This window comes from Tasmannia lanceolata, unplaced genomic scaffold (assembly GCF_043159265.1).
Source record: "Tasmannia lanceolata isolate RefF3 unplaced genomic scaffold, GAP_Taslan_0.1 ptg000007l, whole genome shotgun sequence".
Classification (NCBI taxonomy): Eukaryota; Viridiplantae; Streptophyta; class Magnoliopsida; order Canellales; family Winteraceae; genus Tasmannia; species Tasmannia lanceolata.
In genome coordinates, this window is record NW_027518684.1 from 15,350,581 (window position 1) to 15,367,526 (window position 16,946).

Below are 16,946 nucleotides of genomic sequence, written 5' to 3' on the forward strand. Positions count from 1 at the left end.
CCCAATACGGGGACTCCAATGAAATCAGATGATGCCAAAGTAATCATCTGATATCAAATACACATGATAATATTTCTAATCCCGCCTTGAGATCAGACAGTACTCATGTCGATAATATCGAATAGAGTAGTCATCTGATCTCCTTCTTCCTATTAACAATTTATTTGAATAAAAAGGACAGCAAGCAGTAAACTAATCAGTGGACAGCAGTTATGTACTTATGAAACAACCAATGGGTAGTAGTTTATGTGCAAAATAAGGGGCAGTAAGCAGTGAACCATCGGTGGACAGCAATTATGTGCTAGTGAAACAACCAATGGGTAGCAGTTGTACTTTTAATCAAACACTAACAATAATTGTAGAATGGAACAATTTGTAAGGACAGCAGCTACAATCATATAATTTTTACTCAAACCCCAAATTCATGAAACTTAAACTTAGACAATCTCTAAGTCAAGGCTCCAACTACAGCTTTCATATAACTCGTTCATACTTCGGATATGCTGTATAGGGGTAGAAAATGTAACAAAAATATAAAAATGAGGGCTGATGACTATGTGCTCGTTTATAAAATTGACATATGTTTATGTCATTACCTAAAACATGGGCATACAAAATAACTACTCAAATCTCATTACCATGGCAGGGGGCATTGAAACATACATTAACATGACCAAATTACAGTTGATATACATTACATCAAAAGGTTAGGTTAATGCTATGTACATAGCCAAAGTTTCACAAGCTTTATCAACGAAAAGATAATCAATGAATAATGTTGTCTTAGATATGTGAAATCAATGTTAGCGTTATCCTATAAAGAAATAACATTAACACATGTTAAGTCTATATCATGAACTGTTGCTAACAAGCTTTTCGAAAAAATAATACAAACAAGAGACTAAATTTACACAATAAATTGATGTTATTAGCGACATATTAGATTATTTTTTTTACTAAGTGCAAAGAAATAAAATGGAAAATTTATAATGTGCTCACACTATGAACAAGCATCTACACAATCATAATAAATCAATTTTCTTTGTTAGCTCACTGATTACAAATGAAAGTAAAACCACAAACCAAACTTATACAAGACATTGATGCTAGTATGCTCCTTATCCAATTACTCTCTAACGCATCTTAGCTTTTAATGGCGAAAAGATAATTATATTCTTTGAGAGGATTCCAATGAAATAATCAAAGATAAATTTATCCACCAGTTAGAACAAACACATAAATTTTGGCAAGCTAATAATATTTTTCCAACCTAACAAGGCATTCTGCCTAACTGATCAAGATGAAACTACACTTGCTAATAATTCTCATGTACTAGCTTTAACCCATGCCATATTTCAACATTATTAATTTCCTAAACAAATGATTGTCTTTTTCAAGATAACATGTAAGAGTTTATGATAAACACTACTTGAAACATTGATATCCTAATTATAACAAGGAGTAAAAGTAGTATGTGAAACCTGTGAGGGCAAAGAGACATGTCCAAAGAATGGCATTCATATGTTGAGTGTCTCAATGAGTAATTTGAGTTTAAAGCATGAGTAGCAGCAATATAGATAACATACTACCTGTAAAGCTCAATAGGAAAAATTTCTGCTTCTATTTTCTTTATTCAAACAGCAAATAAGAATAAGATCAGCATCTATACCCTTCTTTTTTTTAAAACATTTGTAACCCTTTTCACATCATGAAATAAGTCCTAATTATATTTTGAGATTTCCAAATCAGCTTGACTGAGTTACCAAGATCATAGAGATGTCTAGAGTTTAGATCTGCCTTAAGAAGGATATTTGACAAGAAAATAGAGGAAAGGGGGAATATTCCATGATAGAGAACATGGATTTGAATTACAAATGAAAGGGCTGATTTCATGATACATAACATGGTTTTGAATTGCAAAAGGATGAGCATAAAAAAAATGAATTGGACTAGATATGCTAATTTTTATAAGCGAACAAAAGATAAACATGATCAAAACTGGATAAACCAATTTCTCAAATTCTTAGACCTTGAATGGTGCCTTATACCAACCATAATGCCAAATGTGAAATAAAAAAAAAAATAGAGCATACTAATTTTAAATTATTTAGATCTATTTAGATCTAAAGTAAGAAAACTTCGCCAATCTCACATCATTATTGAATAAAAACTAAAATTAATAAACCTTATGCAACACAGATGAAACAAAACACATAGATTTTGCAGCATCAATTGAACGAAATTTCAAAAATAAAAATATATATATATATATATAGTCAATTTACAAAAAGATTATCTATAAATCTAACTAGGAATTCAGATCCTTCAACATAGGAATAATGATTATTTTTATCAATGAGATCAATTTTCATGAAAAGCCTTTTCTCTTCTTCTTTTCTCTTTTTTTTTTTTTACAACAAAATAAAAATCTGATAAGTATTTGAAGAATAACAGCAAAGAAAAATAATTTAAGCTTTCGAATGAAGTCATCTTGAAAAAATAACAACTTATTGTGACTTACCTGAACTCAGCAGAAAATATAAATGAACTTTGGATGGCGAATTCCCCTTTTTTTTGAGATAATCGTGTGAAGAAAATCTTCCTCCAGACGTATTCAAGTTGAAAAAGATTATCAAGATTCCTCAGAGTTCGACCGGAGAAGATAAAGAATAGCCAGATCTAAACTTTCTCTCAAACTTTCTCTCTCAAACGATTTCAGATCTAAAAAATAAATCTCAAATCTGAGAAATGAATAAGAGAAAATGAAGGTATGATCAAAGGAGTGGAATAAGGTAACAGAGGTAAAGGATTGGGAGTGATGGTGAGGGTAAAGATCTGCTGAAGGTCGGAGGATGACCGGAATAAGACCGGAGAAGAAGGATCAAACAGAACTAGGGTTTGGATCGAATTTGGGGAAAAAATGAGATCTGCTCTTCCTCTCTCTCTCTCTGCAGATCGGAAGAAAAGATGTGGTGGCTAGCCGGAGATCCGATGGATCTGACCGAAGAAGGATCGGACGGAGAAAGAAAACCTAAATTTTTTTTCTCTTTCTCTTTCTCACGAATTTTTGATTTTCAGAAAAAGCTCGATCCTGTAAAATGAGGCTTAATCTCATATTTATAGGTTTTTTAGAAATTTGATAATGGCACCCCATTTGATAAGCGCACAAATGCGCGAATTCACTTGGATAATACAACCCTCCCATATTTGATAACTGTACCAACTTGGCTTGTCTTTTTCGAAAATCTTCATCGGATTTTTCTGAGATTTTGCAGGGGCTTTTCTGAAGTCTCGAGGCTTCTAAATATGTGTTCATGGGCATTTGAAGCATTAGGTTGACCTAGATTTTCATTAAAAAGCAAGGATTTTGGGATAAAAATCAAAACCTAGTGGGCCATCCCTTGATTGCACTATATATACTCTCTCAGCCCGTTTGCTGGGCAAACGCGCTCGGCTCTTCCTGAAATTTTGCAGGGGCCTTGGCGGAACCCTAAGCTAGCTCGGGGTGAATTTTGGGACCTTAGTTGATTGATTTGGTAGGATTTTGCTCAAACTTGGAGGGTTTAGGGCACGGTCAAAATGAGGTGTCTACAGTGGCCGTATAAACCCATAGTTTTTAAAAACTACTAAAGGCCCACTCGTTAGGATGATCCAAACTGTTAATTTGAGGGCCACAACGGAATTATTGTACTGCTATCTTTGTATTATCTTTGTTCCTTCACGACCACCTCGGTTCTGTTTTTACATATATATATATATATATATATATATATATATATATATATATATTCTGTTGCCCTTTTCAAAAAAAAAAATTTGAGGGCCACAACGTAAATAGACTGTGCCTCAAAAATCATTTCCATTGGATGAAACTAACCCCCGAATACGTTAATGAGGCATTGTGTGTGTGTGTGTGTGTGTGTGGAGGGGGGGGGGGGGGGGGGGGGGGGGTAAGAATACGCGCTCGTAGTGGGGGCGAATTTATAAGCGCCCAATCGAATCACGCCCTAGCCATACAACTATAGCACTGAAATTAAAAGTAGAAGCCAAAAGCAACACTAAGATAAGTGCTCAAGGATGGGACCCATATTTGTCGTGATGCAGATACCATGGTCTCCAGGTGGCCCCACTCAACGAGCTTGACTTGGAGACGCTTGACTAGATGTCTTCATTTCTGTTATCCGTCTTAATTAATCCACTGTTGAAAACAACATATAATAAAAGAAATGTCGACCCACTTTCTTAAGTAAAGAAACCCCACTTCATGAAATGAAAAAGGAAATCTCCTTTTTTATTGAAGTAAAGAAACCCCAACGAGCTTTAAGTAAAGAAAATTGAACATTTTTGTTGAAGTTGGGGAAATGCGAGCTTGACCATTTGATTGATTGAATAATCCATATAAATCCTGAGAGATATCATGTTGTCATGAATTCTTACCAAGTCATTTCCAGATAATGGTTCGATACCATCACCCATTTAGGTCGGGTAGGGGCCAACCCAAGTCTAACCCGAGATAGCAGTCCCTAAACCATAACCCGACCCAACTCAAGCCTCAGGTTTAGGATGGTCAACCCTAAACCCAATCACCTCTAAATCACTCAATAGTAACCGAATGCGTCTAAGCTGTTTTTTCCAAATTAGGTCGAGTTGAGTCAGTTTGGGTTCGAGTTACCCTAGCTAGAGCAAAAGGAGAAACAAAATACAAAAAATTTAAAAAATAAAAAATAAAAAATCCCCATGATGTTAAAAATTATCATAAAATTAGAGGATGGAGGTCAGGTTCAGGTCTAGTTGGGTTACCCGAGGCCTCAACCCGAACCCAACCCAAAATTAAATCGGGTTGGCTTTTTTCAACTCTAACTCGTCCAAAATGCGAACCCAGCCAGAGCTGAATTCAAGAGGTTTAGGTTGAACCTAACCCAAGTTGCACCTGCATAAATTAGCGTGGCAAATGTTTAAATTTCAGGAAATATTTTGGATGAGTTTAGGAAATTTTTTTGGTGAAAACACATGTTATCCTATTTACACCATGTCTATCTATTGAATATAAAAATCACATTTACTATTTGTAAATCTCATGAGAAATTCAAATTTATTGAATTTGAATTGAAAATTTTACCACTTAAATGAAAAAAGATTCTAAAACTATCAAACAAGTTTTTTTTTTTGTATTTTTTCAAACTGTTTTTTGTTTTTGTTTTTTTTTTTCAAACTGTTTTTTGTTTTTTGGTTCAAACAATGACAAACCAACAACTCTTTTTAAATTTTCTTCTTCTCCTTTCTAGTTTTAGGATTCATTTAGTATTATTTTATTTTTTTCCTTTTTTTTCTTGTTCTTGCTCTTCGTCTTTTGTTTTCCATTTTCACGGTTATGCATATCTCTTGTATTCTGGCAGTTATTCATTTTCCAAGCGGACTGATGTGCGCAAGGGTCTAGAGTCAAAATTAATTTTTTCGAAACAAAAAAAAAAAGTTTCTGTGGTAAAAATTAGAATTTCTAAGGTAAAATAAGTCTCTGCGATAAAAATTAGTTTTTGCAGCAAACAAAAGAGAATGGAATGTACAAGGGCTTACTCCCACTTTTGTTTGTATTTTCATTCTCAAGAAAAGACCAACAAAACAGGATGGAATACGCGATCAGCTTTAGTAATGAACTGTTTCTTTTATTTAATGTATAATGAGCGTAAAACAAAGGTGGGATGTAAATCTCATCTCCCATTTTATTAACATTTATATCACCTAGATAAATACCACACAACAGATACACACAACACTTTAGCCACTTAATATCTGATTGGCGATAGAAAAGAGTAGAAATATAAACATAATCATCACTTCTGTTCATCATCAAGCATATCTCTTGCTCAACCTAACCTTCAAACCATTCTTCATGTGAAGGATTATAGCAATTTTAGGACACACAATTTCACCTTGTATGACTTGAACATGAAAGTTATAAAGCAAAGCAGCAGCAACAGATTTCATTTGAGTGAAAGCCACTTCCTTACCCAAACAAGTCCTTGGCCCTGAATTGAATGCAAAAAACTTGTAGGATGGCTCAAATCTCATCTTCCCTTTAGCAGAAATCCATCTCTCTGGCTTGAATTCTAAGCAATCTTTGCCCCATATGCCTTCCATCCTTCCCATTGCATACAAGGAGATTAAAATCTTCATACTCGGCCGAACTGTTTCTCCACTAGGAAGAACTTCTGGCTGCAAAACACCTTTGTGTTCGAAGGGAACGGGCGGATAAAGCCGTAGAGATTCACACAAGGCTGCATGTAGATAAACCAATTTACCAAGCTCTTCACTATCAAACACCCTTGGTTTCTCTATACACCCATCTTTGTCTTTTGCCAAATTTGCCTTCAATTCTTCTAATATCTTGCTTTCTACTATTGGGTTCTTAGAAATCAACCAAAAGAACCAAGTGAGAGCTGCACTTGAGGTGTCTCTCCCTGCAAGCATGAAATTTAGTGTGGTGTCTCTAAGAAATGTATCTGATTTTGAACTAAAACTTTCATTTTCCAAATGAAAATCCATGTAAGATGTTAACAGATCAGTTGCCTCCTCTTCCTCTTCTTTGTTCCTTGTGGGATTCCTTAATTCTTGTCTTCTCATAGAAATATTCTGAATTATGAAATGATCAATTGTCTCCCAAGCATTAGCCATCTTCTTCTCTTGCCCCATCCTTAGCCACCTAAGCAATTTCCACCAAATTTCCGGCACGACATGCCTGAAAAGTAACACCTCCATTGCATCATCCATGGCCTTTGCAAAGGGAATTGTGGGAAATCGGACGGAGAGGCAACCAGGATCGACTCCGAAAACCAAGTGGCATGTGCTGTCAAACAAGAACCTTTGCAACACATCTTGCAAGTCCACAACTTCTCCTTGTTGGGCTACATGCTCAAGAACTGGAATAAGCCCTTTCTCAGCCTTTTCTCGGCTACTCTTCGCTACGAATCGCTGAAATCTTTGATGATTCATAAGGGTGTGAGCCATTTTTCTCTGAATTTTCCATGAATTCGAATCAGAATTGAAGATCCCATCTCCAAGAAAATCGAAAATTTCCAAGAAATCTGGACCCTTCGGGAAATTAGAGAAGTGGGTGTTCAATATGTGGTTTACATTAGCCGGGTCACATGTCATTACAAGCTGCATGTGAGCAAACCATGGGCCTTGGAACACAAAGGTGCACCCACTTTTTTTAAAAAGTTCAGTGACCCAATCATGCAAGCGATGAACATTGAGAAGAAGGGAAGGGAGCATTCCAACAACAGGCCAGTACATAAGAACATGATCTTTGCGATTCAAAGCACTTATGAAGAAGAAACAAGAGATGGATAAAAGGACTTCAGGGTAGATTTTGAAAAAGCTCCATAAGCCCATAAACCATGATTCAGAACCCATTGTTTTATTTGATATTTGAAAGAAACAATGGAGCTCAGTTTTTAAGATCATGTGATGCCTTATATCTTTTTCTTGTTTGAGAGAGCATTAATTGATGGATATAATGTTTTAATTTAGTTGGGTTTTGAAAGAAAAGAGAGGAGAGTCATTGCAAGATAAGGTGGTTGTCCATATCTTTTTTTTTGTCTTGGTTGACAGAGCATTAATTGATGGATGTAATGTATAACTGCAGTTTCTATCCAAAAGGTTAAATGTGTAACTTTTCCGAACAATTCATTTGTCATGAACTATATTACAAGGTCTAGGATCATTTTTCTAGGATATTTTTCTGCCACAAACTATCTAGGACGTGGACCAATCAAAGAACATAAATATAATCATCCCTTATATGTGCCACATGCACAATTGGCAGCACACATGGTTCTCGATGACCTAAAGCATGCCACACGTGCTATGTGTGGCTGTGATGTCAATCGGCGGTTTATAGCTCTCTCTCTCTCTCTCCTCTTCAATATAGAGATATGCAAACAATCAATGGCTTGGAGAAATCATCAATTAATGCCTTTTTCAAAAGGGCGATGATATTTTCAACCCCCTTCAACCCCCGGCATTACGCATGCGCTCCACTTATAAGGTGATTTGAAGTCAAAAAAGTGTTATAAGGAAAAGGAGAAAAAAAATCGTAAAACCCAATTATGGAAGCCAAAGAGCTCGCATCCTAAATTCGTCCTGAGTAAGCTGATCAGCATCGAATGTAGCTGACCTCCAAACATGCTGAAAGTGCACCCTATGACCCTCAATGCGCTCCAAAATTTCATCGATAACAAAAGGCAAATCATCAAGGATAGACGGACTTGTTGCTCGACCATCGAATGGCATTTGAGCTAGTTTTCTTTCACTGTTATATCTCTGAAAATATGGAAATCAACCAACCAAATTTCACACAGAATCGCTGGCACCTCTGTGGCGTTTCAATCACTTAGACCAATGAGACACGAGAAAGCCCACTTGGTGATTCCGTATTTGTCTCTAAGGGCCTCTTCCACTCCCGCCGAACCCAGGTTTACAAGTCAGGTGCCATTAAACTACAGTTTAACTGGCCCAGGTAGAGAAGACCAACAAGGTAAAGATGAGGGCTGAAGCTCTTGGTTACTACAAATCTCATGCCAAAAGTACAAGAAAGCAAAAGAGAAGACTCCTTTGAAGCAAAGGAGAACACCAACCCTAAACCTATGATTTAGCCGACACTTTGAATTTATTACTGACACACGTGTTCTAACGTGTCTGACACGACACGCGTGTCCACCCATCCTGTGACCGGACTATCCTTTTAAGATTTGTCCCGAGAATTTGGAGCATTTAAAACCGTATAAATATAGATAGATTCCCCTTAGATACGTTATGCAAAATACGTTTTAATTAATGGAGATGATATTTTCACCGCCAGCCGTACGCATTCGCCCCTAATAATGTGATTTGACGTGAACAGTGGGCTGCTTTAGCGCTTTTTTGACGTCAAAACACGTCATAAAGAGAGCGCATGCGTACTGCTGGGGTGAAAATATCATCGCCTTATAATTAAATGCTACTGATATCGGCAATAGCATATTTTGATAATTGCACAAACCCACGTTGTCTTTTGTTAATCAACGAGCTGCCAACTAAAAAAGACGAGATGAATTAGTGCAATTTTGAAAAGATGGTAGTGCCAATATTAGTGACCTATTTAAAACCTTATAAATGTAGCTTTTCCATTAGCTATCAAATTCTTTTAATATAATTATGAGAAATGCCAAACTCAAGGTTGCCCTTGCAAAAATGGGCTAAAAGGGTCCCCCATTGGCTACAAGCTGTATCCAATGAAGGTGCCTTTTCTGCCCATCTTTTTGCATAGGCCCCCTGAGTTTACCATTCCTCTCTATTTATAGAACATATAATGACAAAAGTAGCTGGCCTTTTTTTAAAACCATATGACTATAAATTTTCCTAAGCCATCAATACCATAAATATGTAAGTTTCTTTATAGCTATTACATGTATCTTATAAATCTAAATTTTCTTATGAATATAGTAAATTTCTTAATACCTATCAAGTACCTTACATAGCCAAAAGCCATTTCAGAGCTCACTTTTACAAGAAAGAACTGCCACCTCGGGTAAATTAAATTAATAAGACAAAATCTTCTAACAAGTGAGCATGTGTGGTTATTCTCTCCAGCAAATTTCAGCCGTGAAATGGCTCTATGTGAAATTACCTAGAAAATCCCTATTAATAAATAGGGAATGGCTAAAGGCATTTCATGGTTGGTCGCACGTTAGACCAGCCACCTCGTGAATGAACAGCTTTTGTCTCCATTCATGGGCGACAGACCAGCTGCAAAAAGCCTTTTGCGATGGACCCTAGCAAATCCCTAATAAATACTATATTATAGATAAGTTTTCAAATTCGGAATGGATCTCGCATATTTGTCAACATTGCCAAACATACGCTTTCTATTGAATTTACCATTCCTTTTAATTATTAGTACTAAAGAATAAAACTCATTTTCAAGTGATTTACTCTTGCTTGGCCGACCAAGTCACTTGTTGAGTTGACTCATTGTCACTAATTCCCAATCTAAGTATGAGTATTGGGACTGTAATCTTGATAATTCATAAAATGGTACGAAATAGATGGTATTTTTTTTTACGACGTAGGGTGTCCCCACCCCACTTTGTAGAGTGGGACTAACTCCCTCCGGATGCGCGCAATCACCCATAAACCGCGCGCAATCACCCGGGTAAGCCTGGGGGGATTCGAACTCTCGTCTCTAGGGAGCATACCCAAGAATTTAAGCCAAAGAGCCACACCTGTACGGGTTAAATAGATGGTATTGGAACTATAATCTTGACAATTCATAAAATGATATGAAATTGATGGCCTAAAAGTACAAAATCGTATCAAATCGGACCATTAGGATCATCCAATGCAAGAGATTTTTGGATCCATGAGCCGTGAGCTGATAATTCGGCTCTAGTGAAGCCCTAAAACAAAATAAATCTCTTGCATAAATTGTTTATTTTTAACATTTTGTTAAACTCATGTACTTATGATCGGGTAATATTTGTCATTTCATGAGTTCTCCATGAGTCTATTTTTAAAACCTATAGGGCTATCTTAGTCAATAAAAAAACAAGGGCATTCTAAATAGGGCTGCAACTCGGGTCGGGCGGGTCGGGTTTTGGAGAACCCAACCCTACCCGAGAAATATCTCGGGTCGGGTCGGGTCGGGTTTTTTTCCGGAAAACCCACGATTCCCAAACCTGGCCCTACCCATGATAAATCTCGGGTCGGTTCGGGTCGGGTCGGGTTTTTTCACGTTGACGCAAATTTTTAAGGAAAATTCTTGTTTGGCAAGGCAACTCAACTCATAGAAGCAGAAATTACAGTCACATTACACTTGAATCAAACAATGATGTAATTACACTCACATCACACTTGAATCAAACAATGCTGTAATCAAACAATGTTGTAATTACAATCAAACAATGCTGAATCAAACACTTGAATCAACTCAACTCATAGAAGCAGAAATTACACTAACATACAGTAACAGTGGGTGCGTGGGTTTTCACTTTTAACTTTGAGATAATTACATTTACACCCCCTCTAGTTTCTGACACATCCACTTCCACCCCTATAGTTTAAAACGTGACAAATACACCCCTGTAGTTTCAATTTGTTTAAGGTTTGCCCCCTCAGCTGAAGGTTCGTCCATAGATTGAAGGGTTAGGATGATCCGATGGAGCTGATTTTTTGGGCACACCATATCTATGTCAGGACCCATCAAATGAACGCTTTGGATCATCCAAATAATGTGGGCCCCTACCCGAATCCAAACACTACCAAAAAATCATCCAAATAATGTGGGCCCACATTGTTTGGATGATCCAAAGCGTTCATTTGATGGGTCCTGACATAGTTAGGGTGTGCCCAAAAAATCAGCTCCATTGGATCATCCTAACCCTTCAATCTATGGACGAACCTTCCGCTGAGGGGGCCTACCTTAAACAAATTGAAACTACAAGGGTGTATTTGTCACGTTTTAAACTATAGGGGTGGAAGTGGATGTGTCAGAAACTAGAGGGGGTGTAAATGTAATTATCCCTTTAACTTTTAACTAACAATAGAGAAAAATATACATACTATAACTTATGTAACTCGGGTCGGGTCGGGTCGGGCCCCTTCAAACCCGGCTCGACCCGAGATTCATGCGGGCTTTTGAATGCTGAACCCGGCTCGACCCGAAACCCATGAAACCTGAACCCGACCCAGGCTATTTTCGGGTCGGGTCGATGCGGGTCGGATTTTACCCGGCTCGAGTTGCAGCCCTAATTCTAAATATGTCAATCTAGTATATTTGAATGATATTTCAAATCAATTTATAATACTAATAGGATGGAGAAAGGACAAAAGTGTCCTATGCTTTAGCTGCAGGTCAGATGAGGTCTCCAAACACCCATGTGACCCCCTGCTACCCTCTCCAACCCTAACCATGGTTATCTTTTCTAACTTGAGTTAACTTTACCCTGATAGCATCTTTGCTTGAGTTAGAGGTTAAGCATCCCTTTTTCTTATTAATTATTATTTTTTAATTTCTTATTTTCTATATAATAATACTAATCATCACCATACATAGGGAAGTGATCTATTCGCCCCTGCACCCGTCTAATGTATTTATGACTACGCTTTTCACACTAAACGGGGTGGCTCGAGGAAGAAAAGGGGGCAAAAATGGCTCTAGGAGGACCTCATGGTCAAGACTCCTGCATGTGGGCCAGGCCATCTTCCTGGTAGGACCCACATGCAGAGCGAGGAGTAGCACTGTAGCAGTCCCAACATGGGTGTCCTGCTAGCATTTCTCATTAATTATTATCTGGCATGTTATTAACAACACTGCGGGATTGAATCATTGTTCTATTTTGAAAAGTTTTGTTTCCATTCTAAATATTTCATCTTCATTCACAAAAAAGAAAAAAAAAGAAATAAGAAACATAAATCAGGTAAAACAAACACGGTAGAAAATGAAAGTTAATGGCTAGGACAAGAGTAAAATAGAGTAAAAACAAGTAATACCAGAGAAACTATAAAGATTGCGAGTCATGATCATAAAAATAACAACTGCACGGAACTTTCACATAACTACAAAACTTCATTTTAAACAATGTTTTAGGTATATGCTGAGGCTATTTTTGATTGGAAATGCTTCTTGAGAGTGCAACACATAATTGTATATGAGAAAAAAACACAATCTTAAAGATGATTTAGACCAATACGTGGAATTCTCTTACTTTGTGCTTTGTCAAAGCAAAAGTTGGCTAGATTAGACATGCAATTGTTATACATTTTTGTTGTCTGGTAATCTCTAAAGATTTGGCTCTGGCAAACAAAAAGTGCTTTTTTGCCTAGAATCCCTCTCATTTGGCATCCAAACAGAATGATTTTATATGATGTGTGGCCGTATAAACCCATAGTTTTTAAAAACTACTAACGGCCCACTCGTTAGGATGATCCAAACTGTTAATTTGAGGGCCACAACGTAAATAGATTGTGCCTCAAAAATCATTTCCATTGGATGAAACTAACCCCCGAATACATTAATGAGGCATTGTGTGTGTGTGTGTGTGTGTGGGGGGGGGGGGGGGGGGGGGGTGTTTAAGAATACGCGCTCGTAGTGGGGGCGAATTTATAAGCGCCCAATCGAATCACGCCCTAGCCATACAACTATAGCACTGAAATTAAAAGTAGAAGCCAAAAGCAACACTAAGATAAGTGCTCAAGGATGGGACCCATATTTGTCGTGATGCAGATACCATGGTCTCCAGGTGGCCCCACTCAACGAGCTTGACTTGGAGACGCTTGACTAGATGTCTTCATTTCTGTTATCCGTCTTAATTAATCCACTGTTGAAAACAACATATAATAAAAGAAATGTCGACCCACTTTCTTAAGTAAAGAAACCCCACTTCATGAAATGAAAAAGGAAATCTCCTTTTTTGTTGAAGTAAAGAAACCCCAACGAGCTTTAAGTAAAGAAAATTGAACATTTTTGTTGAAGTTGGGGAAATGCGAGCTTGACCATTTGATTGATCGAATAATCCATATAAATCCTGAGAGATATCATGTTGTCATGAATTCTTACCAAGTCATTTCCAGATAATGGTTCGATACCATCACCCATTTAGGTCGGGTAGGGGCCAACCCAAGTCTAACCCGAGATAGCAGTCCCTAAACCATAACCCGACCCAACTCAAGCCTCAGGTTTAGGATGGTCAACCCTAACCCAATCACCTCTAAATCACTCAATAGTAACCGAATGCGTCTAAGCTGTTTTTTCCAAATTAGGTCGAGTCGAGTCAATTTGGGTTCGAGTTACCCTAGCTAGAGCAAAAGGAGAAACAAAATACAAAAAATTTTAAAAATAAAAAATAAAAAATCCCCATGATGTTTAAAATTATCATAAAATTAGAGGATGGAGGTCAGGTTCAGGTCTAGTTGGGTTACCCGAGGCCTCAACCCGAACCCAACCCAAAATTAAATCGGGTTGGCTTTTTTCAACTCTAACTCGTCCAAAATGCGAACCCAGCCAGAGCTGAATTCAAGAGGTTTAGGTTGAACCTAACCCAAGTTGCACCTGCATAAATTAGCGTGGCAAATGTTTAAATTTCAGGAAATATTTTGGATGAGTTTAGGAAATTTTTTTGGTGAAAACACATGTTATCCTATTTACACCATGTCTATCTATTGAATATAAAAATCACATTTACTATTTGTAAATCTCATGAGAAATTCAAATTTATTGAATTTGAATTGAAAATTTTACCACTTAAATGAAAAAGATTCTAAGACTATCAAACAAGTTTTTGTTTTTGTATTTTTTCAAACTGTTTTTTGTTTTTGTTTTTTTTTTTCAAACTGTTTTTTGTTTTTTGGTTCAAACAATGACAAACCAACAACTCTTTTTAAATTTTCTTCTTCTCCTTTCTAGTTTTAGGATTCATTTAGTATTATTTTATTTTTTCCTTTTTTTTCTTGTTCTTGCTCTTCGTCTTTTGTTTTCCATTTTCACGGTTATGCATATCTCTTGTATTCTGGCAGTTATTCATTTTCCAAGCGGACTGATGTGCGCAAGGGTCTAGAGTCAAAATTAATTTTTTCGAAACAAAAAAAAAAGTTTCTGTGGTAAAAATTAGAATTTCTAAGGTAAAATAAGTCTCTGCGATAAAAATTAGTTTTTGCAGCAAACAAAAGAGAATGGAATGTACAAGGGCTTACTCCCACTTTTGTTTGTATTTTCATTCTCAAGAAAAGACCAACAAAACAGGATGGAATACGCAATCAGCTTTAGTAATGAACTGTTTCTTTTATTTAATGTATAATGAGCGTAAAACAAAGGTGGGATGTAAATCTCATCTCCCATTTTATTAACATTTATATCACAGAGATAAATACCACACAACAGATACACACAACACTTTAGCCACTTAATATCTGATTGGCGATAGAAGAGAGTAGAAATATAAACATAATCATCACTTCTGTTCATCATCAAGCATATCTCTTGCTCAACCTAACCTTCAAACCATTCTTCATGTGAAGGATTATAGCAATTTTAGGACACACAATTTCACCTTGTATGACTTGAACATGAAAGTTATAAAGCAAAGCAGCAACAACAGATTTCATTTGAGTGAAAGCCACTTCCTTACCCAAACAAGTCCTTGGCCCTGAATTGAATGCAAAAAACTTGTAGGATGGCTCAAATCTCATCTTCCCTTTAGCAGAAATCCATCTCTCTGGCTTGAATTCTAAGCAATCTTTGCCCCATATGCCTTCCATCCTTCCCATTGCATACAAGGAGATTAAAATCTTCATACTCGGCCGAACTGTTTCTCCACTAGGAAGAACTTCTGGCTGCAAAACACCTTTGTGTTCGAAGGGAACGGGCGGATAAAGCCGTAGAGATTCACACAAGGCTGCATGTAGATAAACCAATTTACCAAGCTCTTCACTATCAAACACCCTTGGTTTCTCTATACACCCATCTTTGTCTTTTGCCAAATTTGCCTTCAATTCTTCTAATATCTTGCTTTCTACTATTGGGTTCTTAGAAATCAACCAAAAGAACCAAGTGAGAGCTGCACTTGAGGTGTCTCTCCCTGCAAGCATGAAATTTAGTGTGGTGTCTCTAAGAAATGTATCTGATTTTGAACTAAAACTTTCATTTTCCAAATCAAAATCCATGTAAGATGTTAACAGATCAGTTGCCTCCTCTTCCTCTTCTTTGTTCCTTGTGGGATTCTTTAATTCTTATCTTCTCATAGAAATATTCTGAATTATGAAATGATCAATTGTCTCCCAAGCATTAGCCATCTTCTTCTCTTGCCCCATCCTTAGCCACCTAAGCAATTTCCACCAAATTTCCGGCACGACATGCCTGAAAAGTAACACCTCCATTGCATCATCCATGGCCTTTGCAAAGGGAATTGTGGGAAATCGGACGGAGAGGCAACCAGGATCGACTCCGAAAACCAAGTGGCATGTGCTGTCAAACAAGAACCTTTGCAACACATCTTGCAAGTCCACAACTTCTCCTTGTTGGGCTACATGCTCAAGAACTGGAATAAGCCCTTTCTCAGCCTTTTCTCGGCTACTCTTCGCTACGAATCGCTGAAATCTTTGATGATTCATAAGGGTGTGAGCCATTTTTCTCTGAATTTTCCATGAATTCGAATCGGAATTGAAGATCCCATCTCCAAGAAAATCGAAAATTTCCAAGAAATCTGGACCCTTGGGGAAATTAGAGAAGTGGGTGTTCAATATGTGGTTTACATTAGCCGGGTCACATGTCATTACAAGCTGCATGTGAGCAAACCATGGGCCTTGGAACACAAAGGTGCACCCACTTTTTTTAAAAAGTTCAGTGACCCAATCATGCAAGCGATGAACATTGAGAAGAAGGGAAGGGAGCATTCCAACAACAGGCCAGTACATAAGAACATGATCTTTGCGATTCAAAGCACTTATGAAGAAGAAACAAGAGATGGATAAAAGGACTTCAGGGTAGATTTTGAAAAAGCTCCATAAGCCCATAAACCATGATTCAGAACCCATTGTTTTATTTGATATTTGAAAGAAACAATGGAGCTCAGTTTTTAAGATCATGTGATGCCTTATATCTTTATCTTGTTTGAGAGAGCATTAATTGATGGATATATGTTTTAATTTAGTTGGGTTTTGAAAGAAAAGAGAGGAGAGTCATTGCAAGATAAGGTGGTTGTCCATATCTTTTTTTTGTCTTGGTTGACAGAGCATTAATTGATGGATGTATAACTGCAGTTTCTATCCAAAAGGTTAAATGTGTAACTTTTCCCAACAATTCATTTGTCATGAACTATATTAGAAGGGCTAGGATCATTTTTCTAGGATATTTTTCTGCCACAAACTATCTAGGACGTGGACCAATCAAAGAACATAAATATAATCATCCCTTA

At 37.1% G+C, this 16,946-nt stretch overlaps 2 pseudogenes; both read right to left on the minus strand.

Moving 5' to 3' along the window:
- Window positions 1-5,642: 5,642 nt before the first annotated feature.
- LOC143882072 (alkane hydroxylase MAH1 pseudogene) lies at window positions 5,643-7,517 on the minus strand (annotated as a pseudogene).
- Window positions 7,518-14,795: 7,278 nt separating this feature from the next.
- On the minus strand, window positions 14,796-16,642 carry LOC143882073 (alkane hydroxylase MAH1 pseudogene; annotated as a pseudogene).
- Window positions 16,643-16,946: the final 304 nt, after the last annotated feature.